This window comes from Labeo rohita, unplaced genomic scaffold (genome assembly GCF_022985175.1).
Source record: "Labeo rohita strain BAU-BD-2019 unplaced genomic scaffold, IGBB_LRoh.1.0 scaffold_489, whole genome shotgun sequence".
In the NCBI taxonomy this organism is placed as follows: domain Eukaryota; kingdom Metazoa; phylum Chordata; class Actinopteri; order Cypriniformes; family Cyprinidae; genus Labeo; species Labeo rohita.
Genome location: NW_026129409.1, coordinates 26,267 through 35,251, shown reverse-complemented (window position 1 = coordinate 35,251; position 8,985 = coordinate 26,267). Strand labels below are relative to the sequence as shown.

At 35.4% G+C, this 8,985-nt stretch overlaps 1 long non-coding RNA gene across 1 annotated transcript in view; it reads right to left on the bottom strand.

Annotated features, from left to right (window-relative positions):
- Positions 1-6,309: 6,309 nt before the first annotated feature.
- LOC127160881 (uncharacterized) overlaps positions 6,310-8,985 on the bottom strand; it is an 11,000-nt gene continuing 8,324 nt past the window's right edge. The window contains exons 3-4 of the long non-coding RNA XR_007826877.1: positions 8,624-8,901; positions 6,310-6,439 (exon numbers count right to left, since the gene is read on the bottom strand). This is a non-coding gene — a long non-coding RNA (uncharacterized LOC127160881). The remainder of the gene's footprint in view (positions 6,440-8,623; positions 8,902-8,985) is intronic.

The following is an 8,985-nucleotide window of genomic DNA, read 5'->3' as shown; positions in this document are numbered from 1 at the left end:
TGTTCCTTTATTTGTTTGCTTTTTTTCTTAATTTTCTAGGTTAACAAATTGGAAAAATAAAACATTTGATATAGATTTAACTTGGAAATTAGTATATTTGACTTAAATATAATAGTTATAATAATTGCAAATGAAATGATGTTACAAAACATTTTAAGTTAAATGAAATGACCTTTGTAATTCATATTACAAAACATTTTAAGTTAAATAAACTTTACATTACTTAAATTTTTTAGGGCAACCAGTTTCCTCCAATTTTTTAAGTAAATTCAACTTATCCGGGTTTAGAGTGTAAGAAGATGAGCTAGAACTCTTCAGGACTGCCCTAAGTACGCGCCAGGCCTTGCGGCCTTGTCTTTCCATTCCCCAAAGATCACAGGACTTCAGCTGGGTCCCTCTCAGCTCTTGGTTCTTCTTCAATTTTCACATGGGAAGAAACTCCCAGTCACCATTGAGTCAGAACATCTTTGGAGTTCATCACTCTTCAGACCTGGAAGAACGTGATCGCAATTCCAAAACCACTACTGCTCCAAACCATCAAGACTTTCACCCGAGACTGCATTCGGACACTTGCTCAACGACCAAGGCAATGCAAGTATCGTACATTTAACTAAACAGAACAGAGGTTTAGTATAAGCTGTAGACAGCACTGATGGTTAACTGATTCTTTTCATAGCTTCATTTCCTTGTCTCTCTCTAACTGCTTCTCACTTGCCCTTCTCCCATGTATGAGTGATTTTATGTTTGTTTAGATTAGTTATGTGTTAGTCCTTCGTTAATAAAACTCTTGTGCACAAATTACATGAGTGTTGATTCTGATTCTGCTTTGCAAATTAATGTCCCTTTACGATTCCGATTCGAGCTACATGCTCTAATGCAATGGGACTTTAGGAAAGTTATTTTGTGTGGCCAAGAAAATATCATTTCTTACAGATGATATAAAAATTATACTGAATGTTCGCTGGGCGAAAATTAAAATTAATTCTGCTACAAAACTCATCTGTATTGAATTCTCTCACTCAAGTCATTTTAGTCATGAATAATCACCTGTAACCACAGTGACTACAGTAAATATTAGTTAATAATATTGTGTAATGATTCACTCATGTCATGATTTAGTTTGATACACTATACTGATCTCAATATATGAAGCTCTCATGTTACTTTAAACAAAACAAAAATAGAGTTAAAATATCAAGTTTTATTTATTTTTTTTTTTTTTAATTATTACATCTCAGGCATTTGATAAAGAGTTAACAAAAATAAAGTTTACTAAAATTCTAAATAAGTATTAAACAGTGAATATGAACACTCACCTGATACAGTCAGTGTAACAGCAGCACTGATGTCTGATCTCTGTGAGTCTGATCTCTCTCCTCTACAGCTGTATTCACCACTATCAGACACAGATGTGATGGTGTAGACTCTCTCAGTGACGTGTCTGATGACTGAACCATCTTTAAACCAGCTGTATGTCCACTGAATGTTTCCTCCTCCCTGTATGTCACATGTGAGAGTGACTGTCTCTCCTCTGAACACACGCTGATCTGGCGTCACCTTCACTACAGGTTTTGGTCTCTCTGTATTAATACACATACGAGTAAATATTGACTGAAACAGCATCACAGTCTCATGAACAATGTTATGAACATATGAGAAAAAAATACTGCATTCAATTTAAGATCTGGTTTGCTTATGGTTTGTATTAACTACATCAAAACAGTTAATGGAAAAAACTAAATAAAACAATGATATCCAGGCTACATGTATGTTATTTTGTATTCATTTATCACATGCATCAATTGTACAACAACGCAGGGCACAACCTAACACTTTTTGAATCTCTCAGTTTGTGTAAATCCATGTGGGGTTCAGAGTATAATTTTTTATCCACGTTATTTTCACAATTGTCTAGTACAAATATGTAGCTTTGTTTCATAATTACAGTATGAACGTTTTTTGTTATTTTTTTGTTATTTACCTCAAAAAAGGAAGTGAGAAGTGACAACATGTATCATAGGCATGTTGTAACATGAACATTAACAGCTTAGTCTTTATTCATCTGTTTCTTGTGGTTTCATGTTGGTTGGTGTCATAGAAAAAATGTAACATCAGTATCTCGCAAGCAGCACTTACACCAGTTATTTTTGGCATCTCCAGATGCTTTTTTTTCAACCAACCAAAAATCAACCAACCAAAAATGTGCCTGGAGTCTACCTTTGTTATTATAACAAACTACACTTTATTGTGATTTTTAACCACTCAAGTCAAGAAGACTCGTGTGCTGTTTTCTCTGCTGCACACACATCTTTACACATCCTTGTGTAAGTTGTAGTGAACAACAGTCAAGATGGCATTCCAAGGATCAGTTTATGGCAGAGCCCTTCCTAACTGCCAGGTTTGGAGGGAGATGTGCCACACTGTGATTGGATCTTGGTGGAGTAGAATAAACAAATGTTCAGAAACATCAGATAAGATGCCAAGACAACTGCCAGACACCTCCAGCAGGACAGGGAGGGAGACCTTCTGCACCCATGACCACCTAAAAGAGGACTTCTTATTGGACTATGGGTTGACCCTCACCAATCCTAAGGTTTAGGAATGACTGCCATAAAAATTCCTTCAGAACGTGGATGCAACAGCAGCGGCCGAAACAAAGAAAGGCCACAGAGATCTATTCAAATCCATTCATACCTATGTTTGGAGACCTTAAATTGATGTAACCCTAACCGTATTCACGTCACCCTCACATAAAGTACGGTTTATGTTGATGGCCATTGACTGTTAACATAACAGTTCACGGAAGCAGGCCTAATAACATATTACGGTATAAATGAGCAATTGTTTAGCAGTTTCCCATCATGTTTGGACTCTTTTTGCTCCTCATGATGTGCATAACAATTTGAAAGAGGTTTGGTAAAGAAATATTGCATGGGTAAAATGTTAAAGACACTGTTTAACTTTGTACTCTACTATATGCAAATAAGTTCCACACTAGGGCGGGCAACACCATGGCCACCGCGGACACAAGCGGCCAATCACATTCCTGGAATGGAGAGGCACCAGATTCCAATCTCCTCCTCATCAGAAAGGGATAAATGTACCCTTCCAAAAGACACACCTTGTTCTGAGTCTCCGACAAGGTTGAGACAACAGCAGATCAACAACGTTCTGAGTCTTTCATCCAGAGAGACTGTAACAGACCATCTGTGTTCTGAGTTCCAATCCTGCGAGGGAAAGGACACTTACAGATACAACGTCCTGAGTTTCTGGCCTGACGAGGAAAGAGACTTCAAGACAGCTAAGGTTCAGCTCAGCTCTTGAGTAACCTTCTATATTGCATTCGGCTGCCCTTCAGTTGCAAAGGACCCAGCAGTGACGGACCCCGTCTGACTCTTGCCACTCCGAAAGCAGCGCAGCCCAGTCCGCAAAGGACCTCCGCATAGGCAGACACTGCCTGAAACACACGGCTCCTCGATGACGCAGCCTGGCTGCAAAGGACCCTGTGAAGACCCATCTGACCCAGCTGCCCGGTCCATGCTCTAAGGACCCCTTTGGCACAACAGAAGTTCAGCATTCTCCAGGTCAGCGCATCGACGGCTACCGGAACACAACTCTGTGCCCTCCCCACTGTACGCAATCTGCATCACCAGTGGAAGACGTCTCTGCCGCCGGACTGATCACCCGACCACGTGGCACGTAACTATAAACTTACCAAACCTCTTTCCTAAAGACCTTGGCTTAGTTTATACCTGCAGCCTATGTTTTCTAACCTGTTTAGATAACATTTACTAGGGGTCAGCATTACAAACGATAGCTATATTGTTTGTTCAAAGATAAATAAGCAGTTATTTATGGTTAAGTCTACCAGAGCCATTAAGTGGTTTTCCATAAGCAACATTATCATAGAAATCTCTTCCATTGCTACATTCAGCTCAACAGCATTGCATTCTGCCATTCTGTATTCACTCCATTTATTTGTTTTATGACTTATTTGATACTTTCTTTCATGTGTAGTTGCCTATTATCTATTAGCAGTGCATATTCATTTATTGGTTTTATCACTAGTTGTTGCATTTACTCTTGCATATCTATTGTTAATAAATTTCATTAATTTTATTACAATTGTGTCTTCCTTGTGTTGGTGATCCAAGGCTCTACTAGCTAGCTAAACCACCAAACTTTCAGATAAATCAGTTGACCAACTCCCTCCAGAGTGCAATTCTCAAATTATTGAACCTATTGCCGAATTAACAGTCCTTGACTGATGCACTGAACCAAGCAAGGTGGGAACTGGTCATCTGATATACTCACATCAGCACCTTAAGTGACGTGTGACCCAAAAATCACAGCGTCATTGGTGACGTGAGTCCCCTTTACTACAAAGTGTTCTTTAGCCTATTGATTTTCATTCATAGTATTTAGCTAACATTAAAAAGAAACAAAACATTAAAAAATAACAAAATATTTAAATGATATGTCTATATTTATTATTATTATTATTATTATTATTATTATTATAAAACAACCACATAATCTTAGACGTAAGTGTACTTTTCAAAATTAGTGTTAAAACAGTTGCTCAACAGGGATAGCTAGTATGTTTGATTAGCATAGCGTCAAACATGACAATTTTCTTGAGTTTACTTTTTTTTTACTCTTACTTGATTCATATTTTTTTTCAGTACTTAAGCAGCAATACTTTTACTTCAGTAAATTTTTTTTTAGTATTCTTTCCACAACTGAATGTGATCATCAACACTAAACCGCATATAAATGAAAACTAATATTAGTGAGTGAAATGTTGATTCAGGAAGTGGTAAAGGACTGTACAGTTTTCGTAGTGCTGATGGAAGTCATCTACTGCATCTGTGTTTTGATAATAGTACCAAATGATCCAGATGTAGTATTTAATAAAAACATTAAAATTATTCATTTTTTTTTTTTTTTTTCTTTTTTATTTTTGGTGTACTGCATGGTGAAATATTCATACAACAAAATATTAGATTTTATTGTTATTTCCTTGGTGTGAACATGTCTTAAAAAAAAAAAAATTATTTTATTCTTATACAGATGTGAGATGTGGATGATACAGAAGAGTAGAAAAAAAAAAAGTGTTGAGCCCAAAAATTGATTAAATGAGTATTAAACAGATGTGAATATGAACACTCACCTGATACAGTCAGTGTAACAGCAGCACTGATGTCTGATCTCTGTGAGTCTGATCTCTCTCCTCTACAGCTGTATTCACCACTATCAGACACAGATGTGATGGTGTAGACTCTCTCAGTGACGTGTCTGATGACTGAACCATCTTTAAACCAGCTGTATGTCCACTGAATGTTTCCTCCTCCCTGTATGTCACATGTGAGAGTGACTGTCTCTCCTCTGAACACACGCTGATCTGGCGTCACCTTCACTACAGGTTTTGGTCTCTCTGTATTAATACACATATGAGTAAATATTGGCTAAAACAGCATCACAGTCTCATGATCATGTTATGAACATATGAGAAAAAAATACTGCATTCAATTTAAAATCTGGTTTGCTTATGTTTTTTATACATCAATAACTACATCAAAACTGTTAATGGCAAAAACTAAATAAAACATTGATATCCAGGCTACATGTATGTTATTTTGTATTCATTTATCACATGCATCAATTGTACAATATTTACATAATTTAAGAGTGTAAAAAGAGTGCTGAACATGACGTGATCATGAGACAGATTGAACTGTTTGTCGTTAACTGTTAGGGTTAACAGAAATGCTGTAAAATTGCTGGATATTTTATTTATTTTTATTTATTCAAATCAAATCAATCAATCTTTATTTTTTTTATACCAACCTTTATATTCAGATGATTTTCAACTGTTATGAAAGATATAACAGAATGATTTACTATACCATTTTGCTTTATGCAATATGTGTTTAAAATGTCCATAAAGGTGTTTCCCATTATATACAATGCATCTAATTTGCATATTAATGTGTTTTTGGGACAACGCATAATGCAACACATAAGGACAAAAAAACAACCTAGCGCTGGATAAAATATGGACATACCCAGCGGTTGGGTTAAATGTTTAACAAACTGGTCAAAACAGCCCAATCGCTGGGTATGTCCATATTTTACCCAGCGCTAGGTTGTTTTTAACCCAGCAGTTTTTAGTGTGTACAGATGAGAATAATTGGCAAGATTTTCATACTATCTTTTCACAGGAATATTGATATATAATTTATTTCTCTATTGTTGTGTCTCTCAAAACATGCTGTTGTCTCTGTTTACAGTTGATGCTCAGACACTTTAGTGCTGCCTTTATACCACTCATATCTCCAGTTACTGTGATCAGACTTTATCACACACTTCAGATTGACTGTCTCTCCAGTGAATACAGGACTGTCTGGTGTCACAGTCAGTGTAGATGTGGGTAAATCTGTGAACAGAAGAAAACAGACTCTTGAAAACTGAATATGTGACTTAATGTAGTTGATAGTGATACAGTAATGAGTAAAATGTGATACATTATGTCAAAAGTTGTGATTTTTTTTTTTCTCCTTTTAATTGGTTTATTTTTTTTGTCAAATTAACTGGATTTTGAAAGGTTGAAAATTTTGAAAAGTTATTAAACATTACTGAACAGTTCCTGTTCTGGCCAGTAGGTGGAACTGTTTTCAGTCAGAGGTTTAAATTTTCAAAGCATTTATTAAACATGACTACATACTGTATAAGCTTAGAATGTTTTTTTTTTTTTTTTTTTTTTTCTCTGTATATGTATGTGTATTATCAACTATATCAACTAACTTCACAACTTTCACTGATCAACTTTCTCTGTCAACTCAGAGTTTATGGAGCGTGTGCACATGAAAATGTGACATCATTAGTGAACAGCCAATCACACGCCTTGAAACTGTGATTCACTTCTCATGAGTGCCAATCACTGCCAAAGATTGAAAGACTGAAAAATATGAAGAATTTAGACACATTTACACAGAAAGATGAAAAGAGCTGTCCATGAAAGAGGACAACTTAAAGAAAACACATCAGTGAAAGTATCAACAAAGTCAGATCAGATTGGTTTGGTTTTGTCAACTCAAGTCTAATCCTGTAATCCTGAGTTTGTTGAACCACCATCATGATACAAACCACAAACATGTGTTTCACAAAAGCATCATTAGAAAACAGATACAAGTTCCATTAAACTCTATTGGTAAAGACAGAAACTGTGATCATAGATGCTTTTGGGAAACAAACCTCAGTTAGACTTTATTTCAGTAAAGTTCTTATTGAGAATGAACAGAGGTTTAGATGTTGATATTGTGTAGAAAATGTTTAATTTAAAGTCACCACATGGTCAGTGTTTGCTTTAGTTGGGCTCTTGACCCTTAACTTCTTTAACATGACTATTTTTTTCTTTTTATTTTTCTGGCTGCTGTAATTGTGTTTATAAGCCACATTTGTTATGGTTAAAAAAAGCCAAAATAAATGAGATCAGCTGATGATGGTTGATTCTAGAGTTTAATATATGTGTGATGTGTTATTAATCTCATGTTATTGATTATAGTAGTTTGATAATAATGTTTTTGAATGAGTTTAAAAACACAAGTCTGTATTATTCAGACACACACAGACAACATGAATCAGTGAATGAACCTCAACAATGATGACAATCAACATAAAGCTTCATGCTGCAGTGCATGATGGGAACCACCATAATACAAACTCATCCATGACTCCCAGCATGCACTGCGACATGAATAATTTATACAGTTGAACTGTCTTAGTATTTTTCTTATTATTTGCTTTTATTTTGCTGTTGTTTTGTTGTGACTTTAGCTTGTTTTATGTTCAGAGTTGATCTGTTTATGTGAATTTGTTGATTGTCATGATTGTTGAGATTCATACACTGATTCTTAATGTCTGTGTGTGTCTGAATCTTTCAGTGCTTCAAACATTTTTTTGTGTTTAAAAAGTCCTTCAGATCACTGCTGGATCTCTTGCTTTAGTATCACAGGGTTTGTGTTGTAAAACTGTATTAATAACACTTTTGATCATTGAATAGACTTACACGATGATATCATCATAATAGCCAAAAATCACATAATTGCCTTTGATTTTATCTTCCTTTGCAACAAATAATGTTTTTAAACAGACAGTGTTACAAAAGACAGACTAAGACTAAGTCAAAGGCCAAGAGTTCAACTAAATCAATTTCTATTATGGTGATTTCAAATGAAACATCATTTTCAGTAAAACCCTCATCATCTAAACCTCTGTTCATTCTCAATAAGAACTTCTGTATACAAATGCAAGTGGAAACTACTTTAAATGCTGAAGTTAATGTGAGATTTTGAGGCTTGAGTCTTATATATATCTTAAAGTACTTTTAAAAAAATATATTGCGAGTCTCCGATTACTAATGTAGATTCAATGTGCACATTAATGACAAAACATATTTCTATGAATCTCATTTACTAAAATGAATATAATCTAGGTCATTTTTTTTTTTCTGTCTCTAAACAGAAACACCACTGTGGTAACATAAGTTAAATGCTGCAGACAATACAGTGTTAAGAAAAACAAACAGTGATTCTGTTGAAGAACAAATGAACACACTCACCTGATACTGTCAGTTTAACTCCATCACTGGACTCTGACTGAAATGGATCTGACTGATGTGGAGCTTTTGACTGAGATCCATCACAGCTGTACACACCACTATGAGACTGATCCACAGATGAGATTATATAGTTCTTGTCTCTCCTGCACTGTTAACTTTATTTCCGTCTTTATACCAGTTGTACTGCCAGTCTCTTGTCTGCTGTATGTCACATGTGAGAGTGACTTTCTCTCCTCTGAACACATTTTTATCAGGATGAACATGAACTACAGGTTTCACTGTGAAATGAGCAAACAACACACTTCATGTGTTAAAACTCAAAATGAGGTTTTCACTTTCAGTCAGCAGTACAGTATCTGTTC